Genomic DNA, 20,248 nt, shown 5'->3' with positions numbered 1-20,248 from the left:
CTGCACACACAACCCATTCACCGCACAGGAGACCCACCCACGAATCAGATGTTGCCAATCTCGCACACCATTTCACAATGGCGGCTAGCGAGAGAGAGAGAGAGGCAGACCAAGAGAGCATTGTTGTTGGCGTGCGTGAGCCATCGAAGAAGGCTATGGATGTGAGATGTGCCACATCGTCGTCTACTTCGTTTTGGTTGCGATTGCGAGAGAACCCGCGGTGAGAGCGAGATCATCTTGCACGATTGGCGACGACGAGCGCTGCGAGCTTGCAGGCCGCCTCGGAGACGAACCGTGGATGGCCGTGGTCGCCATAACACCGTACACTTTGGTTGCAAACGCATCGGCTCCAGCAGCAGCAGCAGCAGCAACAGCAGCAGCAACAGCAGCAGTAGCAGCAGCAGCAGCAGTTGGCAGCAAGCGCCTTTGCCTCGGTGGTGTGTACACACACACGGGTTCGCTCGTTGCGTCGTGCTCTCGCTCTACTCCCCCCCCCTCCGCATACTGGTGAGGTGAGCAATAGGGGGGGTTGTGTTATCCTGATCGTGTTCCGTGTTGTGTTCCGTGGCAAACCGCGAAGCGCCGCCTTCTCTCTGTCTCCCAAAAACCAGTGAAGACGATTGGCGAACTTGGGTGTGCGGGAGGGGTGGGGGGTACGCTGACACATCGACACTTTCTTTGCAAACCGAGTAGGTAGTGCCGGCGGCCAGCAAGACAAGACGGTTGACGTGCAAGTAGTAGTGCACTCAAACAGAAAAGTAACCGCAAACGCAATAAGAACACCTTCTCCAAGGTGCACAAAAGGAGGGCAACAGAGCAGAGCACAGAACAGAGAGGTGGCCCCATGATTGGAAGAGGAAGAATACGTTCCAATCAGCGCTTCGTGTGCGTGTATGCTGGCTGGCTGGCTGGCCGTCTGGTTCCCCGCCCCGCCGAGTGTTTTGTGGTCGTCTAGTAGGATGGTGGGCCAGGGGGCTGGTGGAAGCTGCTGCCGCTGCTTTCTTCGCGACACCGAGTGGGCGAAGATGCAGTGAACTCTCTCAGGCAACAGCAAGAACATCCGGTTGAGCTGCGGCGGCTTCCTACGAGAAAACCCGGAAGTCGTGGCATGCTGCTGATGGTGGTCCCCCCCCGGAGGGGGTTACGATGCTCGCGGCGATGTGGCGCGGGGAAGGGGGCTCGAGGGGGCGAAATGGTAGTTCAATTGGCCGGGAGTTTGTGCCTAGCAGTGCGCGTGTGTGTATTAGTGCGATTCTCCATTACATTCCTGCGGCGCCTTTCATTGAAGATCATCATCGTCTAGCCCACCACCGGCCGCCGGAAAGGAGGGGAGGGGGGGCTGCTAGTATGCTGACCATTGCGTATTGCGTGTGCGACACCTTATGAGTGCGTGCGTGCGTGCTGCGTGTGTGTGTTGTGTGCAGTTGTCTGTTTGTATTTTGGCACTCTCCACCCGGGTTGCGCTGCTGATGATGATGATGATGATGACGACAGTGGGCATTGAAACGGTATTCGTGCGAACGAGATAGCAGCCATCGTGACATTGGTCAGAGCGCAAGACACAGCGAGAGAGAGAGAGAGAGAGAGCGTGATGGAGAAAGATTCTATCGAAGCAGCAGCAGCAGGAGAAGTTGCTGCGAAGAAGGTTGCTTCGTGGTTTGGCTGGAAAAAAAAAAGAAAATGGGAAATCGAAGAACCCATTGCAAGACGAATGGCTGGCAGGCAGGCAGGGAGTGGTGTCTCGCACTCGCTCACTGCCGAGCCACTCACCCCTTCGATCGATTGCTTCTTAATCCTCTCGCCACCCCTTCGTCCCCGTCCCCCACACCTGGGCCGTTTTCCTTGCACCGAAGAACCGCAGGCGACGTGACACGACTGTGAAAGCACAACAAACGCACTCGTTCGCTCCGTACGCTCGCACATTCCGCAAACTGCTCCCCGAGAGCAGTGAGCGAATCTGTCATCGTGAGCTGGACTCACGCTCTCATGATGCTCAGCACAGCTGGTGAGGCTCGGTGAGGCTGTGCTGGCGAAAAGGGGTAAATAGGATGGAAGAGGATGGAGGGGGGTGTCATCCGCCGCCTCATCAGCTATGCTGAAGGCCGCGCCGCCGGTTTCGGTCGTCGTCGTCGTCGGTCGCTGCATCTCTCGAACGCGCCGCCGTTCCTCTTCGTTCACTTCCGTTCCCTTCCCTATCTGGCTCTCTTTTTCTCTAACTTTCGCTCTCGCTCTCGCTCTCTCTCTCGCTCGTGTTGGCTCTCTTTGAAACCCTTCGTGGAGAAAGGGCTGGACGACGACGACCGGAAATGGCGATATCCCTTCCCCTTCACCTTCCCTGGTCCATCATCCCTCGCTGCCACTAACCCCTCCATCCATTGCTTCAGTTTAGCGCCTGCGTGGCCGCCGGTCCCGGTGTGTACCATTATTGGATCGTTGAGTGCACATTGTGTTGTGTGCGATATAGACAGCGCTCTCCTCCGGTGTCTATGTGTGTGATGGGCGATGACTCGATTTGAACCCCGTTACCGCACTCCACCTCGGGCTTTCCTGCATTCTCGATGACTGCAGCTGGTAACCATTTGCATTCCTTAGCTGCTGCTGCTGCTGCTGCACAGCGTCGGGATTCGTCCTTTCTTCGAACACTTGCACCAATACAATTCAAACAATGGCTTGAGACAGTGTGCATGAAGCAAGTGCAAGTGCATTCCACTTCTGCTCGTCCGTTCGTTCTTGGATGTCTGCATGGCTCCCAAATCCCAGGCTAACCCTTTTGTCTAAGTCTCTTTGGAGAGATAAATGCCACTGACGCACGTGCCTCGAACCGAAGCCAAAACGTGCCAGCCAGCCAGCCAGCCAGGCCGTTCCGTTTCGTTAGCTTGCACACTGCAGTCCGTCCGGCTGCAGTCGCCGTCCGTATCGCCGGCTTCAATCGATTAATTCTATGACTTTCCGGCTGCCCACCCTACAAGAAGTGCACCTGCACTCTATTGGCTCTCTTTCTCTCTCTCTCTCTCTCTCTCTCTCTCTCTCTCTCTTTCATTCTCTCTATCGCGCTTTTTCCACGATGGCCATTGGTGTGTGCGTGATGCTGCGCTTTCGCATTCCAAAAGCCGGAAGTTCCGGCTTCGCTCGAATGAAGGATGATGGAGAAGGTGAAGCGAGGAAGCGGGGTTCGGAAATTTGGAAACATGGATCTCCGACCTATGCGATAGTCGATTGTCTGGCTGGTACACTCCCCAGTGTGGCTCTCTTGCTCTCTGCTTCTCTCATCGGTTCGTGTCGTGTCGTGTCGGTTGGTTGGTTGGTTGGTTGGTTGGGGCTAGTGTTTCTCATTCGGCATTAGTGTGCGTTCCATATTGGTCTCTTGGGGGGCGACGTGGATACTACTACTCTTTCTTAGTCACGAACCACTAGTCGCCGGTTGCTACGCTCTCGTCGTCGTCATCGTCGTCGTCGTCGTCGTCGTCGCCGTCAGTGCTCGCTAGTCTATATGCGTGTGTGCCAGTGCCTACTGTGCGTGTGTAGTATCTAGTTGCGTGTTGGTGCCGTCGAACAACGACCGACCGATAAAGTGCATCTACGCGGTGGTGCTCTGCTGCTGGTGGTTGGGTATATGTGTGTGTGTTCCACAACAACACTACCGAGGCGTATACTCTCTCCCCTAACCACCCGGTGGTGGGTGGTTGTGACAAGTGTCTGACAGCTTGGAAAACCCGATATATCGTCGCAACTGCAGAAAAAGCAGCAGCAGTAGAGAAGCACCACCACCAGCACCAGTGGCACGAAACTAGGCACAAAGCCCAAGTGATTTTTATCTGTGCCTCCTCCCCCTTCGCCCACACATTTCACCCTCTTACTACACGTTTCATTTTCTGCCAATCATCTTCAACATCAACCCTTTGCTTCTCTTCCTCTTTCTCTCTTTATCTCTCTCTCTCTGCTGTCCCTCGTTTTGGTGCGTGGCCTCACGCTCTAGTGCATGTAGAAGAGGTTAAAGTGAAGTAGAAAATTAGAAAAGAAGGAAAATTGGAAAATTACCACAAATTGCGTACGCGATACGGCGAGAAAAAAGAGGCGAGAATCATCCGCAACAGCAGCAGCAGAAGCATAACCGGTGGCAGCCGCCATTGCACGACGGTGTTTGTGTTGTGTTCAGAAGCGCAGTATCGTGGTGTGCGCAGCAGAGCCGGTGGCTTTGGTGAGCAAGTATCAGTGAGTCCCCCGGTACCGCAAGGTGGTACCGACCGAAAAACCGACAGCAAGCAGCAGCAGCAGCAGCAGCAACCGCGGCTAGTAAAGGGAAAACACGTTTTCCAGCACCAACGATCCACCAGGCCCAGGCCCAGACTACAGCGACAAAGTTGTGCACCCGCTAGCTCCACAGCAGTTTGCGAAGAGTTACTGCATTCCACCTAAAGTAAGCATCATTAGATAACGTTTTTTGTTGTTGTTGTGTTAGGCAGTTCATCATCTCTGCTCTGTACCCACCCGTGCGGTTTATATCTGGGTTTCTCTTATCTGGTATGTGGGTACCATTGGATGACACACGCTTCGGGGACACAGACAATGTTCCCACTACAATGTAATGCTCACAGCTTCATGTTAATTGTGTCGCCAGCGATAGAGCGATGGTTATGGAAGAAGTTTTGCCTAATCGGTCAGAGATCTCCGGTCTGGAACAGAGCAATCGACACTTGGTATAACCTTGTATTAGTGTTAGACCGGAACACCGTAAATGGGCTCGATAAAACATACTTTAAATTCGCCTTTCAAAGGTAATTGGTCGTAGCTCATTTGGGACCTTGGTGCAACAGCAACCTAACGGTCGTTAGTTCGAGGCCGCCCGAGTGAGAAGGGGGGCTGCATGGAATCCTGGGCTATTTATTACGAAGTAAGAAGAAACGTCGCCCTCTTTCAAAACCGCCAATGTGTAGGAGAATGGCTTTGAAACAATCGATTCCTTTGTACTTTGTCCTCCTGGACCCAAGTTATGTGAAAACATGTTTGATCATCGACATTGCCTGCTGCGTTTACGCTCGATTGAAGAGCTTGGCCACGCACTATAAGACGAGAGCTAGCTGCTCGGTTCTGGCTATAATATCACCACTACCATCATCATTTATTGAGACAATTGTGTGGATACGATATATACAGTCTCCTCTACCCTTTTGCAGACGCAAATCAATTTCCAGTGCGTGTGTTTGTCATTGGGGTCTGGTGCAGAAAAACGCAATCACTGGAGCGCCAAACGCCGCGCCGCTACTCTCAATACGTTGTAACACAATCCGATGATGATCCATCCTCCCTCCTGCTGTGTCTGCTTTGGGAGAATCATTGGAAATTCCCTAGTACCGCATCGGATCACTCCAATAGCCATAATTGTTACCATCCCTCATCAGGGGGTACTACACTACTTCCCCAACAGCGTTCGCGTTCCTCTGTTTATTGGCAGAGACCATCAGAAGTCATTCTGAGCAACAAACAACAGAGCACAACTACACCACCACCCACAGGAGAAGAATGGCGGCGGTGACGGCGTGTAATTAGCGTGAAGACTGACTACGAGGGAAGCCTCTGTCTCTGCGTGTGTTGCATTTTATTGTATTCCAAAGCGAGCTTCCGGTGCGTGTTGTTAGAACAACAAGATGGAGAAGAAACAGCCGCGTGGCCCGGGACCGGTCGCGACAACGACTGACAATTAAAAATGGTCGAACTGCTTCTGCCGGTCGGTCAGAAGATGATGTTCCCTTTTCGCCTTACGCCAATCGACCTGCCAGCTGCGATTGTGTGTGTGTGTTTGTGGAATGTCGAACAAAGTCTGGCCTGTGGGGCTGATCTATCCGCTGTGGAGAGCTGGCTGGTGAGCGGCGTATCTAAATTATAGACACAATTCCCCATCGCGGGTTTATTGTTAGTGCTCTCGCTGTTGGTGTCCAGCCAAGCCAAGCGAGTCGCGGTCAGCAAAGTATTGAAGAAGCACTTCTCGTCCCCCCCGGCAAAGATTATCTTGTGCTCGTGGATCATCGCACACTGACCGAAGGACCGATGACAGTATAGAAGCGGGCTTATGTTCCGTTGCTCTGCTTGGGACTCGCTCGCGGGCTGACTGGCTGGGTTTGCAATTAAAAATGGCGAATCCGCGGAACGGCGCGGCGCTCTATAGCATGATGTGCGATGATGAGCTCATCGATCCGATGAGTGTAGTCTCCCTTCACAGTGGCACTAAAGAACAAGCAGCATGTCAGTGCGAGCGCGAGACCGGATTGCTGGGCCCTCGTTTTTGATGACGACATCTTCAGGTGGTGGTCATCTCAACAACGATCAGCAACGAACCGGTACTCTGGCACGCAGCAGTTAACGCGTACGCGTATCACCATTTGCATTCGTGTTTCACGTTCTTCCACTGTGGAGTTATTTGGAGCATGGACATGAAATGAAATCGCATTCGTCACTGAAAGGGCGATCTCGTCTGGCGACCTGTTCGTTCCTCGTTCCTCATTCCGAGCGGCATCTGGAGTGAATTGGATGCGCAATGGGGATGCTGCATTCATAATTGATGGCATTGAACCCTCTTTGCCTTGCCTTGGCCGGTGTGGTCGGGGCTCTGGCACTCTCTCTAACGTCTGACGTGCCTGTACGAGTGTGGCCGTTGGTTCGGTATAAAATGAAGCGAATCAATCGAGCGGAAAAAGCTACAAAAATGCTCGCAATGAGTTTTTACTGCTTTGCTTGACGACGATGGTCCTCGGGATGCATGCTCTACCAGCTTTCGAATCCATAAATATTGTAGCACGTCGTTCTTGTTCCCTTCCCTGAAGAGGAGTCCTGTTGGACCGATTGGAGTACCGATGATCGAGAATTACTGCAATAACTACAGACAGAGTCAACTCGTATTCTGGCACCCTTTTTTTGTGTCTTTTCATCTTTCTACACAAATTTTGGGGACGTTTGAACAACATTTCCGTTTTTGATCATCTGCATTTGTAATGGTTCAGAGTAGATTCCGCAGAGTAATAGGCAGCAGCAGCAGCAGCCTTTGAATGGCACGCGCGATTACAAACGTAATAACGTTTTAAACACAACAAACAAAAACAGCCTCTCCAGTGTACCCCAGCGCAGACCGTGGAGTATACCTTTTGGGATGTTGGGATGAAGCAGGGCCCCAGCAGAATGCAGAGCAAAACGCCCGCCCGCGAGCACCACACCTCCCCATAATCCCTTGGGTATAATCAACTGGCGACTGTTTATTCATTGAAATTAAATTACATCCGTGATCCGCGTGTCGTGAAGACGAATGACGGAGTGGCGGAGGCGCAGGTTCCCAACGAGCAGTCGGTCTTTTCTATTCTCTACGGTAAACGGAATACTGCTGCGCTGGTACGGCTGTCTCAGGGCAGGGCGACCAGCAGCAGGAACAAGAAAATCTATTTGGAGTCGCCGTGTTCATTTGCGTGGTTCGGCTTTCGGGCGAGAATTTTCGGTGACAAGTCGTGTGGAAGAAGAAGGAAGTGTCTTGTGGTTCGGGATGTCATCGCGGTCGGGAATAGACAGCTAAATCCTCCTCCCTCCCTCACCGACCACCCACCAGTCGTCCATGCTAGGCAAAAGGTTCTGGGATTGCTTTCTAATTTTCCCCCCACACGAAACAAGTCCCCAGCCCAAGCGGCGGATGCGCACCGGACGCTAATCGGACTAGACTCGAGACTTTGGAGCATTCCCTGCGTCCCGTCCTTGGAGCTCTCGCTTCGTCGTCGTTGAAGCAAATGATGGGCCTAGTATGTATTATTTGTGGCGGTCGATAAAAAGACAGATTAGAAGGCAGAAGACATCCGTAACGTCAGTTGTGTCATCGTGCCGGCCGGCCGACCGGCCAGAGAGCGATCCCAATACGATGTGTCTAGTTTGATTGCCATGCCTTGTACCAAGGTTTGGACCAAGTCATCCTCTGTTTGTGCGTCGTGTTCTTCTTGCGGGATGTTCTCGATTCCCTCGTGGTCTAGGAGTAAGAGTCGAAAAAGTAAAGAGCATGATGGTGGTGGCCACCGGCTTCCCAAGCAAAACCCCCGATAATGATGGAAAATCCCCGATCACGCCGGTTCGGTTTTCGGACTCGGTGTCTCGGATGTGAGAAGCTTTCCATGGTGACCACCGAACCCCCCCCCCCACTCCGGGGGTTCCGCGAAACGAAAAAATGGTCCCACAAGGCCACCGGAGAATGCTCGTGGCCGTGGAATGTCGTCGTGCCTTTCGCTTGCCCTGTCTTTCCTTTGACCTCGCCGAACTCGTCGTCCCCCGAAGTATCCGAAAATGGTGTCTGGGCTTTGGGCGGGCGAGGCGCTTCCTCCAAATGTTTCATCCAAATTTTCCTCCTCCCGGACCCCAAAAACCCGGCGGTACAGAACACAGTAGATTAATCTTCTTTCGTTCCTGTTACGCTTGGCCCGCTGACCTCCCCACACTCCTGCTCCTCCTGCTCCTCCTCCGCCCTTCTATATCATCAACACAAGACAGAAGAATCGAGTTTTCGCACAAATTCGCCGTTCCTCCATTCTTTGTGCGTCGTATGGCGGGTGGCCATGGCCCAACGTGTAAGCCACGTGCCCAACACACACACACACACGCGCAGAATGACGGCAGAGAACGGGTGCAGCTACTTTATACCATTTTCTCAATCCTCAATCCGCTCGGGCCCCGGGCCCACTGGGAGGGACGATCCTCTCTCTCTCTCTCCCTCCGGAGTGCTACGGCGTGATGTTAATGATCTTATGGCATTAGCGCAAGGGGGAGGGAGGGAGGGAGGGAGATCTTTTTTGTCTGTTTTTTTCTGGGGCGAATAGAGAAGCCTTTTCCAGTGTCTCATCATGGACCGGCCCTTCGTTTTTCGTCAGTTCGTGTTTTTTTTTTGTTCGCCATCCCGTTGGATCCGGTTCGTTCCAGTCACTAGAGACCTCACGACACAATTGTCGTCGTCGTCGTCGTCGTTTGCAACGGTTGGAGGCTTAATTTTGCGCGAAAAACGAACCTCTCGGTTGCGGTGTACTTCTTCCTCTGCCCGTTTTGGTGTTCTGTACGGACTCCTTTTGCATCAGACGGCATCACACGACGCACCACTCGAACGGAAGTACCATCCATGATTGTCACGTTTCCATCATCTAATGGGTGCGCGCTGGTGTGCTGGTCTGCTGGTGTGCCGTTGGCCTGGCACCCGATCGCGTGTCGTCACAGGCGCACGATCACACCATTTATGCCACGCACGCAGCCATAATACGGAGCGCGACGCGGGAGCTGGCTAAACGGAGACCTTCAGGGTATAGACCACCTGGAATTCGAAGTATTTAAGAGATATAGTTTATTCAGAATGTTATTTTAGAACAAGGCTACCTGTACTGCAATGTAATAGAAAGATCGACTCACTTCAACTGCCAAAGAATTCCATTCCCGGAGATCACGATCACGTGTTATTCGCGCCCCGGTTTTTAATACACCGCACCGACTTTCGCAGACTAAAAAGCACTTTGCACTTTCTGTCCGCGGTCCGCGGGCTTGTCTGTCGTCACCGGTAAATTTCCCGGCCCAAATCAATCGCCAGACGCTCCGTTGCCAATGGAGTTTCCCTCGCCCGGAACCCAGTGCGCGCGTTAATCGTGAATTAATTGAAATATCGTGAGAAAACGGTTCGCAAACGGCGAGGTGGTGGTGGGCCTCCGGTGTCGAAATCTAGCGGAAATCGATGTTTCCAGCTTTTTTCGCACATTCCGCACAGCGCCTCGGCCACAGATTCTCTCGCGGTTAACACGATCCGCGGCGGATCCGACCGAACAGACCATAAATCATGCTCGCGGTCGCGGGATCTCGTTTATCTCGACACGACCACAGAGAGAGAGAGAGAGAGAGAGAGAGAGAGAGAGATAGAGAGAGAGGGAGACAGGCCCCGCGCCCTTCCCATTCCTCATCTCATCTAGGGCATCTCTCGACTCGACTCAACTAGATGGCGTCCAGCCACCGCGAAATGAATTGAACGGTCGTCGCTGGTCGTTTCAAGGGGTCGGAAGGGATTGATGGGAGGCCACGATCGTGAGCATGATTGGCGGTGTGGCCGGCCGGCCAGCCAGCCAGCCAGCTAGCCAGCTAGCGCGCAAGTGATGCCATAATTGGTTCGGCGTGGCGTAAACCTAAACCTAACATTGGACAGCATAATCGGTCGAGAGAAGGCTGGAATGTGGCCGATACCATGGGAAACTGGCACAGGGTGTCCCGGGGTGTCCCAGGCCGTTCGTCCCCCTCCTCCGGAACCGGCCAGTCAGCTAGCTCGTCAGCTGCACGAATCGATTCGTCGGTGATGCTGCTGCTGCTGTTGCTACCTAGACGCGCACAGACCGACCAGATGCACCCGCGCGGATGGCGGAGAGATGGGTTTTCTTTGATGAATTTCCCTTGCTCCCCTCCCTTTTACTCACCCCATTGGCAGACAGAGAGAGTATCCAAACGAGCGCACCTTTGGAGGAATTTCCTTGTTGAAATTATACGCTTATGCTAATTGGCGATAACTGTGCCATCGCCTGCGCCTGTGCCCCTGGTTTGGCTGCGAATTCTCCCCCCCCCCTCCCCCAGGGGCCTGGGAATGATCATCGATTTCCTAACGGATCGGCCCGGATTTCGCGGGAATGCGCTTGCAAGTGGAAACCGTTTGACTTTAGGTGATGCATTGTGAATTGTGCTAGATGGGAATGTGTTACTGCATGTGTGTGAAGATTCTCGGGAGTATCTTCCATTGGTTTGAGATATTTGAAATACAAAATCGGGGCATTTTGAAGCGAGTTGGTATCTGAAGGAATTTATCGATTAAAATGGACAACATTCCAAGGTAGTGGCAGGATTTGCACTTCCATTTGGCGTTAGAACCGCGGTCAACAATGTTGTGTTGTATTAATATTTAGAACAAATGCTTATTATATACTTAGAATTCTTTTTATTTATCAGATAAAAAAAAAAGCTGATAGAATTGATGATTCATTACAGCATTTTATGTTAGAACTTATTCCATTTGATAGGTTAACCAAGATTTACTTCAGTGTGCTTTCAGTTCAATTCAGTTTTTTCCAATTTGATCAGAATGTCGTTCTTTAGCGAAAATTATGGCATTTCTGGCATTATTCTTGGCGTAAACTAAAATCCAAATCTTCTAATAGGTCGTGATGACGCTCACTGATAAGTATAATCTTGGGAACATATCGCTGATAAAGACATTTTATTACTTTCAATTGTTTCAAGGAAGTTCCCTAAAAAAATCCAATCAATGTGATATGATTAATGTACGTATTGGGCTCCTCACGATCTGCAGCTAACCTCGAATATCCTCAATGGAAGTCCAAGCTATTGCCCCATTTAACCTTCCTTAATACTAATATCGTTCGTCCACTACCATAGACCAATTGAATAGAGTTCTAGCCAAAGAGGAACCGGTGTACTGCTGGTGGCCAATGCTCAAATAAAACGAAAAAGAAACCCCCTCCCTAAATACCAATCATGCCAAAGCATCTCTCCTCCAACGTTTGGGTGCATTGAAAATGAAAGCTTTATTTCCTTTTAATTTACTCGACACCGGGCATAACGTGGAAGCGCAATCCGATGCATTGGCCATACCGTGATGGCCTCCCCACGGCCTGGCCCTGGCGTCCTTCTCGAGATCCCGACCGAAACACACAAACTACTCGGAGTGTCGGAACCGACCCATAAATTGCAGCTATCGAAATTGGATTTCTCTCTCTTTCTCTCTCTCTCTCTGCTGCTGCTCTTTGCTCTCTGCTGCTGACTCCGACTCCGATGACCTACCACCGCATCTACCGATCGCGGGCGCGGGGAACTCGGTTTGTCGTCGCTGCCCTCTGCGTGGTCCATTTCCGTGGTCCGGTGAAAACGCTTTTCTTTTAATTTCGTTGCCATGCGATCGTTAATTACCTTCGACGGCCGGAAAACGGAGAAATGGAGAGAGAGAGAGAGAGAGAGAGAGGAACGGTTGGGGGCCGCTTGTCGTTTTCCGGCTTTTCCTTCCCTTCCCAAGTGGATGCAGTCTCGCAATGCTGCGCAATGGCGCTACCGCTGCTTCTGCTTCTGCTGCTGGCGTTTTTTTCTTTATTATTTTTTGTATTATTATCATTTTTATTAGGCTGCATCTGCCCATTGTTTCTAGAAGGGGGTGGTAGGAGTACGGTGGGTGGGGATGGCTGCTTTCCAGCCATCGCGTGCTGCAGGGGGGTCTATGCTGAGAAAGCTCCTCGCCTCCGGCCATTGTAATGGTTCCCAATTTTTCGTTTCGTATCGAAGAGAGTAGAGGAAGAAAGGGGAGGGTGTGTGGGTTGGTGGCTTGCAGTTGCATTGCAACCCCCTTCCACTCCCACACCAAAATGGCAGCAAATTATTGGCACTCACCCCTCCCCTTGGTGGTACGCTTCAGCAGTCATCCATTTTGTTTTCTTCGATTTTCTTTCGAAACTCGTCGTCGACCTCATGGAAGGTAACTCCCTACTCCACTGACTCCACCGGTGACCGCTGGGGGGTAATTGGGATCAACGGAACCGAAAGGCTGGGATTAATCTCCCCATCCCACCACCGCCTCCCCCTCAACCTTCAATCGACAATTATCCGGTTCTCATGGCGATGCACTTCGGAAGTGCACTTCCAACTATCGGCAATACCTGTCAGACCCTGGAACCCGGGAAAAGGCTATTGAACAGTTTCTAATCAGTCACTGCAACCGTGCTGTGGAACGCTGAACGGTGAACGGTGGTTCCGCTACAAAAGCAACAGAGGACGCGAACCCTCCACGTGGGGTTAACGAGAGGGATGCGCACCGCGAGTACAAATCCGGTCGAGCAGCTTGCCGCCAACGAGCTGAAGGGTAATTAATTCGAAACTTTTAATCCGATACCGCACGATTACATGCTTCTTCTTGTACAGCAGCTCTAGCGATCTAATTCGATGTGCGGAGGGAGAAAGTACGGGAAGATCCGTTGCACGATAAATAGGGAGGGGAGGAGTTTTTTCGGTTGTTCCGTTCGTAGTGGTGATACGTTGGCGATGTTCTGTTCGGCGAAGCGCGCCAAGGAATCTTAAATTTCGGGTGTCTCGATTGCACCTTGCTCTTTGGCCATCGACTTATACCTTCTCTAATTGAAATACCTTTTTAGGATGATACTTATCTTATCTCCTCAAAATCTTAATTATCTTAAATCTTTCTAAAATCTTAATTATCATGCTGTTCTTTTGTTATATAAATACGTTCGATAACTGTCTAGTGCAACTAACTAACTTTCTAGTGTTACGTTTCTTAAAATGCAATGATGCAATCAATTCTATTACATCTTGAGCTGATAAGATCATTTCGCATCCTGTTACTGCAATGCAAAGTCTTCGAACATTTATTCGATGCTCTCCGGTACCTTGTCTACTTTCCTCCTCACCGATCGAATTTTGCTCATTTTTGATTCACGAATTCGCATGTGCATCATGTTTCTCGGGGTCTCGGGGTCGTGGACCGCCACCAGAGAGGACGTTCCACAGCTGCCTGTGCCAGCAGCACGTTCACCATGTGTGGCACCTGCCGTTAGCCTGCGATTCTTTTCCATGTTTCGACGGGAAGGGCATTAGATGTATTTGATCAGAGAAGGGAAAGGCTTCTCGTAAAAGCAAAAAAAAAAAACATCAAAAAATGGCCGGATCTTTTCTTCTTTAAAACGTATCTTCCACGTATGATCTCGCTCTCTCTCTCTGCCATATTCGTGCCACGTCTTTTCTCCCATCTTCCGGGACACGACGCCGTCACCGAAATGACATTTATGATGATTCAAATCTATTTTGCTGGCTGCTGCTGGTGTGAGGTCTTGCTGGCGACTATGATTCATATGTGTGTTCCGTGTGGCGTGCTGAGCAGCCGAGAGCGGAGATGATCTTGCCCCCGTCGAAAGTTGCTCCGAATGAAGAGAATGGGTGGAGAAAAAAAATCCCAAAAAAAATCTCGACACAAACCGGAGCCATCCTCCCCCCTAGAGGACAATCAAGGCAGAAGAGAGAACCTCAGCAGGCTCGCGTCCGCGAAACGCGTTTCTCATGCAAAATGTATCATCCAGCTGGCCTTAGACGATGGGCGACGAAGCTCGCGAGGTTAGAACCGTCGTTGGTTCAGGTCCCTGAAAGCTACCAACAGCAGCAGCTCTTCATCTCCTTCTCTCTCTCTCTCTCTCGATCTCTCATGCTTCAATCTTTTGCGGTGGGGCCTCCACGTGCTGCTGCTGCTGCCACGAACACATCTGGAAGTTAACGAACCGTGACCTTTTTGTAGCAGCAGCAGTTTGTGTCTTCTTTTGCCGGTTTACAGTGGACCAGATGGAGACCAGATTTTGCAACCTGAGACCCCTGTCTGTGCACTGTAGCCACTATATGGAGATGCCACGTAGGAGATGGCTTCCAAAATGCATGATGAGCGGAGATGGTCGGACATTTTTGATCGGGGAACGATTCCGCGAGCATTTCTTTCCGCACAATCTTTTCGCGCGTTCCACTTTATAGCTTTTGTCACGCACGTCGTGAAGAGAAACGGGGTCATAAAACATCATTTTCTCGGGTGGGCTTCTTTTTTTTCGAGTGAGAGGAGGTTGCCCAAAATACTGAACATCAAATCATAGATTACCTTCCAGACACAAACACACACACACTTGCACCTCATTCTAACATCTGTTTCTTTTCTCTCGCATTTCTATTTCGCAGGTAAGTTCCTGTTTCTGCTACGGAAGTGGCCACAGTCTCATCATCAGCGGCCTGAAACTGTCATCATCTTCCTCTCTCTCACTCGCGCTTCGGTTACCTTCGGTGAGGCGGAAGGGTAGTGAGGTGGGCGGCATGCATGATTAGGTTGGGTGACGACTCGAGAGATGTTGTCGCTGGTTGCTGTAGTGGTGGTTGTGATGGTGGTACTGGATGTTGAACCCTCCGTTCTCCGTTCTCCGTTCGTTTGAAGAACGTGTTAGCTGAAGTGACGTCACGGTCCAATTCACTTACTCCCGGCCACCTACCACCATCACACTACTTCATGCGCACTGACCGTGGTAACCGTAAGTGGTATGAGCCTCTCCAACTAAAAGGTCGGCGAACGCTGTCGAGAGATGCTTTCAAGAGCCTTTTTCCCTCTAGAAGAAGGTGCCTTCGGTTTTCCTTCGATTGTGGTGTTCCGGTGCCGTATTTCATTTTTTATGACTCCAAGGGCAGGCAGGGAGACGATGGCCGGCCGGCATTTATCTTATGTTTTCTCGGTGCGTTTAAAGAGACGAAGAGAGAAAAGAGAGCGAGAAACCGTAGTGCGCACCGGCGTAGTGGAAACAAATGATCTGCCGTCAAATTATGACACCTTCAAATTGACTTCTCGGTTGGTTGCGACGAGTGTTGTCACCCACGCAGCATTCACACTTCCCCAACCCAAGTGATGGCGTAATGGAGGGCGGTGGTTGGTATTAGAATATTAATACAATTTATTACAACACCAACCTCAGAAAGAGAGAAAGAGCATTGCTCTTTCTCTGTGAGGGCTGCGAGGAACAGCGAGCCATCACTAGAACCGTGTTATGTATTGAGATTAATTATTGGCACGTTCGCTTACTCTCGCTGTCTTCCTGGTTCTCTCAAGATGTGTGAGAGCCACTTAACATGGGGGGATGGGCGGCCTGCGGCGCAAGAAGCCTGCGTTACGTCACCCACCGTACAGCAGCACTAGGGCAGCGATGACTGATGCCAGAGTTTCGTTCCCCCCAAAAAAAGAAAACATGAAAAAACGAAAGCTTTTTGCTTCACTGAAACTCGCTGGCCGGGGAGACGAGTAAGAATGGTGCAGGTGTCGGAGCCGTTGTCCCTGTTGTCGATCTGTCATGCTTACGCGCTGCGGCTGTGTGCGCTGGAGAGATAGAGAGAGAGAGAACTGAGAGAATCCTTCGCCATCTGTCATGCTGCCGCATCCCCTCATCCTTGCAATGGGTGGGGGGTGAATGTTACAATTTTTCTTTCTTCTCCACACCGGAGACACACAACGGAGACGACGAAGAAGATGCTCCAAGGCTCCAATGGGGAGCAGCTGCGTCGATGCCTCGCAGGAGGGGTTCCGATCGGAACACAGGATCCTGATCCTTACCGTGCCGCCGCGGGCATCTTCGGCATCGAACGCCCGGTGGCCGAAAAGTGGCAAATTTTTGGGGACCAAATTTTAATGAGTCATTTTTCATAGTCACCTCACCGTCTACCGTCGCTGGCAGAGTTTGCAGAGTTCCTCCTCCGTGTGGGCCAGTGGATAGATAGGATGATGATAACCATTTTTTGAGAGAAAAAGGAAAAAAGAATACGAAACGAACATTGTCCACATTGCTCCTAATGGTGGATACCTCCTGCTGGACTTTTGTAAGGAGCAAGGACTGGGGATAGCAAGGTAAAGGAGCATTATGGAATTATGTCCAGAGGGTGTGTGTGTGTGTGCCATCGCCCGGTCTGTGGATGGTTGCCAATGGCTCCGTGACTGTTATCTTAATTTAACTTTTTGTTCCCGCGGAGGAATCGTGATGTTAGACGTGGAAGTCGAAGAGTGCCGTAGGATGTTCGGAATGCCTTAATGACCGTACCGTTGGGAGTATTCTGGGTGATGTGTATTTGTCGAGAAAACGTCAGTTATGTTTTCATTTTAAATGTGTTTGCCTTAGCTTTTGGGCTATAGACGCATATAGAGTGACTTAGGAACTTAACAATCGTCCTACAGATCTACTCTCCAAATTATTAAAGTCAATAAGACGCTGGTGTATTAATAGAAATTCGAAATAATAATCTCTTGGATGTACATTAAAGTTGTATTTCGTCAAGTTCTGTCAAGTTCAGGGCCCAATACACTTGCACAGATTCTAACGGCTTGTCGTGTACCGCAAACCTATTGTAGAAATAGAAAACTTAAGACCATCCATTTGCAATCTGCCTGCCACAAAAGATACCCCTACATCAAGCTTCTCTCAGTGGCAGACACATACTTCGCCTTCTATGTCCTCTAATCACCACCAATCGTACCAGAATCGTTTTCAACTTTAGTATCCCGCGCAAGAATCCACATTTCGGGGGAGAAGATCACATTCTCTCTCTCTCCAGTACTTCCGACTGCCAAATCGTTTTTCTTGGTACCAGTGTACGGGCCGAGGAGGAGGACTATTATCAGGAAGGGCCTAGTCCTCCTAGGAAATCCTTCCCCTATAGACCAAGTCCTTTCTAAGAGGACATTAGAGAGCGGTTTGGTGTGTGTGTGTGTATGCGCACTGGGTGTTTGCGGAAAATTAAACTAAATGAAATCACCCTCGGCACTGTGCTGCTGGTAAACTTTCATCGAATTACACCACCCACCTCCCTCTTTCTCTCTGTGTCTCTCGAGAGGCTCTGCTCCTTCTGTCATGTGGTGGTGGTTTAGGAGTTTGAATGTGTTCCGATTGTCGTTTTGCTATGACGCGCTTGAGGAGAAGACGCTCGTCCGGGTGTCCGGGTGTTGTTCCAGCATAATAAGAAAAGCGTTCCTTACGGCTTTCTGGGGCTTTGGGCGTGGAGGACACTGCTGGTGTGAAGCTGCAAACACACACACACACACACACATGCAGCCACATACAAACAGTGATGGTTTGGGGAAAAGTTATCCAAATCCGTCCCCGAAAGTCGTGGCTCGCAGTGGTGTGTGAGAATTTTCGCCAAAAATGTTGCCACACACACACACACCGTGGCCTCAGGCTCCTCAATGGGGGATTGCATGGAAGTTGGAGCCCTGCGGGGTGGTACGCGCGCGGAAAGTGCTTGAATTATTATTCAAATTTAATGAAGCCCTTCGCTTGCGGCGGCAGGCTGTTGGTAGTGGTGGTGGGAAAAGGGGGAGGGAGGGCTCTTTTCGAGCCCTTTTCGCGTGTGAACACACTCTCCAGCTCCAGAAGCAGCAGCAGAAATGGAACATTTGGAGAAAGGCACTCGTTCGTTCGTTCATTCGTTCGTTCGCTCGTTCGCTTGCCATCGTCTAAATCGTCACCTGATTTGGTGCGAGCTTGGGGCTTTTATGGGTTCCCCCACTCGACACACACTCCTCTCCCTCCCCGTTGGCACTCGAGCATAGGAAGGTTCGCAAACGGTTTTTAGTGTCGCCACCATGACGACGGCTCTCGGCTCCTCGTCCTCTCTCTCTCACTGTCGTGTGGATTTGTGGCAATTTGGCTTTGGCTTTGGAAATGAAACTAATGAATTGGTGCTTACGACGATGACGACGCTGACGCTGGGGTCGAATCGTCCACCTGCCACCTCTCTCGGTGGCAATCGATTGACTGGTTACTGGTGCTACTGCTAGAACCATGCCATGGGTACTAGCAACTCTTAGTAGTGTGTGCACAGTTCCATAATTCACAAATTTTCCGAACGATCTTTCCAAAAGTCCGAGCGTTTCGAAGCGTTCCGATTGGAATATCCGAAATCGAGCAGCACTTTCGACAGTCGCGATCGCGAAAAGGGTTTTCGGAAGGACCATCGTGTCCCCTCCGGTAAATTGAGACGTAAACCGTTGTGCTGTACTTTGTAATTAAATTGACATTTATCGGTGCCGGGACCTTTCGATAAGTTTTGCCGAGTGACGGCTTGCTCGGGTTTATTGCCTTTTATTGATTTACTCAATTATCGTCGGATATAGATTCCATTCCGGGTTCGGGCCGTTTATGTTTTCCATGGTTTTCCTTTTTTTTTAGACGATTTTTTCCCCTTAATTTTCCCCCAATTATCACCGATTACGCGAATGATTATCGTGCGATAAGTGATATCGAGAGCGCGAGAAGGGACTGGGTACTGGGACTCGAAAATGTGGCGAAAATCATTCCCTCCCCGACGGCACGAACGAGCGCCCGGACTGGAGATAATGAACTTTTATGTTTTCGCTCGATTGAAACTCTGGCCCGGTGCCTCTGGACTGCTGCTACTCATGGGACTTGTTTTATGCTGCCCGACGCGGTGCTACTTTTGATGAGGAGGAGTTTTTCAGTGTTTCAGCACCACGGCTTCGGCATTATCTTAATCTGAACTGCTGTTGGGATGACGCGTTCTGCAGTACGCCGCACTCCGGAGTCGCTTATCGGTGCGATCACTGACGAAGATTTACTTCGCACACAACTTTTTTATTTTCGGTTTTTCATCATCTTCTCCCGTATGCCTGGCACTGGCTTTCATTTTAATGTTTTTCCTATCTTCGATGGAAAGATAATGGTTTTATGGTGGGTTTCTGTCGCTGTTCTTGTTGGCGGCATCGTGGCTTATCGTTTGGAAGTAGAACGGAAATAAATCTGTACTCGCTTGACAAGCGTGTGAACGGTGCGTGCCGGGGATTTCGGTGTCATGTACCACAGGCACGCATGCACGCACGCACGCACGCACGCACGCACGCTCACACGTCAACAGCTTCCATTCTGCACGATCATTCTACCTACGGTCTTTAATCGCACGGAACAAATCCACTCCCGGGGTTAAGTAAACTTTCCTGTTGTGTTGTGGGCTTTCTTGAGGCCCGGATGGAAGACGGAGTAGGGGGAGCAGCTGCACGCATCGATCAAGAATTAGGTGGGCCCCGGGAGTTGACACTAACCCATCTTGGTGACACTTAATTAATCAACTTCCACCGAACACCAACTTCACCGGCAACCAACCGCACGTTCTGGCGGAGACGTCGAAATCGAAGACACGAGTCGAAACCACAGGAACCACACCACCTTGGTGGTGGAGTACCCTTCCATTCCTGCTGGCGACGTAAACCTCGACAGCCTCGGGGATAAAATATTGATTCTTCTCGGTTCACAAATTGCTCGAATGTCTATTATGAAAGCTGTTGTCATGGCTACAGAGAGAGAGAGAGAGAGCGCGCGAGAGAGAGACAGCGAGAACGATCCCAAGACACAGTAGTCGAGTAGTGTAATGATTGCCAGAGCAAGCAAGCAAGCAAGCAAGCAAGCAAGCAAGCAAGCAAGCAAGCAAGCAGGCAAAGTCCAGATGGGACCTAGACCTATCGCCTTAGAGCCCACTGGAACCGGAAAGCCGTGCGAGAGATGCCTTCGTCAGAACTAGCACCAAACATGATGCTACTGGTGGTGGCTGGTCGCGAGGCAGAACCAGATGAATCTTTCTCATTACGGCATCCCTTCCTCCTCTCCCATTTGACCTGCTGCTC

General features: G+C 50.8%; 1 protein-coding gene across 14 annotated transcripts in view; it reads left to right on the top strand.

The window, feature by feature from the left end:
• The window catches only part of LOC125956735 (protein alan shepard), a 172,411-nt gene that overhangs the window by 72,757 nt on the left and 79,406 nt on the right, over positions 1–20,248 (top strand). The window contains exons 1-2 of one of the 14 annotated variants that reach the window (XM_049688895.1): positions 312–507; positions 3,977–4,417. The exons of 8 other annotated variants lie outside the window; for them this stretch is intronic. The gene's annotated coding sequence lies outside the window, so the exon portion shown is untranslated. Of the gene's footprint in view, positions 1–311; positions 513–3,522; positions 3,616–3,976; positions 4,418–20,248 lie in introns of those variants that run through there. 5 more of the 14 variants (XM_049688897.1, XM_049688894.1, XM_049688896.1 and 2 more) reach the window with 5 other exon arrangements.

This window comes from Anopheles darlingi, chromosome 3 (genome assembly GCF_943734745.1).
Source record: "Anopheles darlingi chromosome 3, idAnoDarlMG_H_01, whole genome shotgun sequence".
NCBI classification, from domain to species: Eukaryota; Metazoa; Arthropoda; class Insecta; order Diptera; family Culicidae; genus Anopheles; species Anopheles darlingi.
The sequence above is the reverse complement of the archived record's forward strand: the minus strand, read 5'-3'. Positions and strand labels throughout refer to the sequence as shown.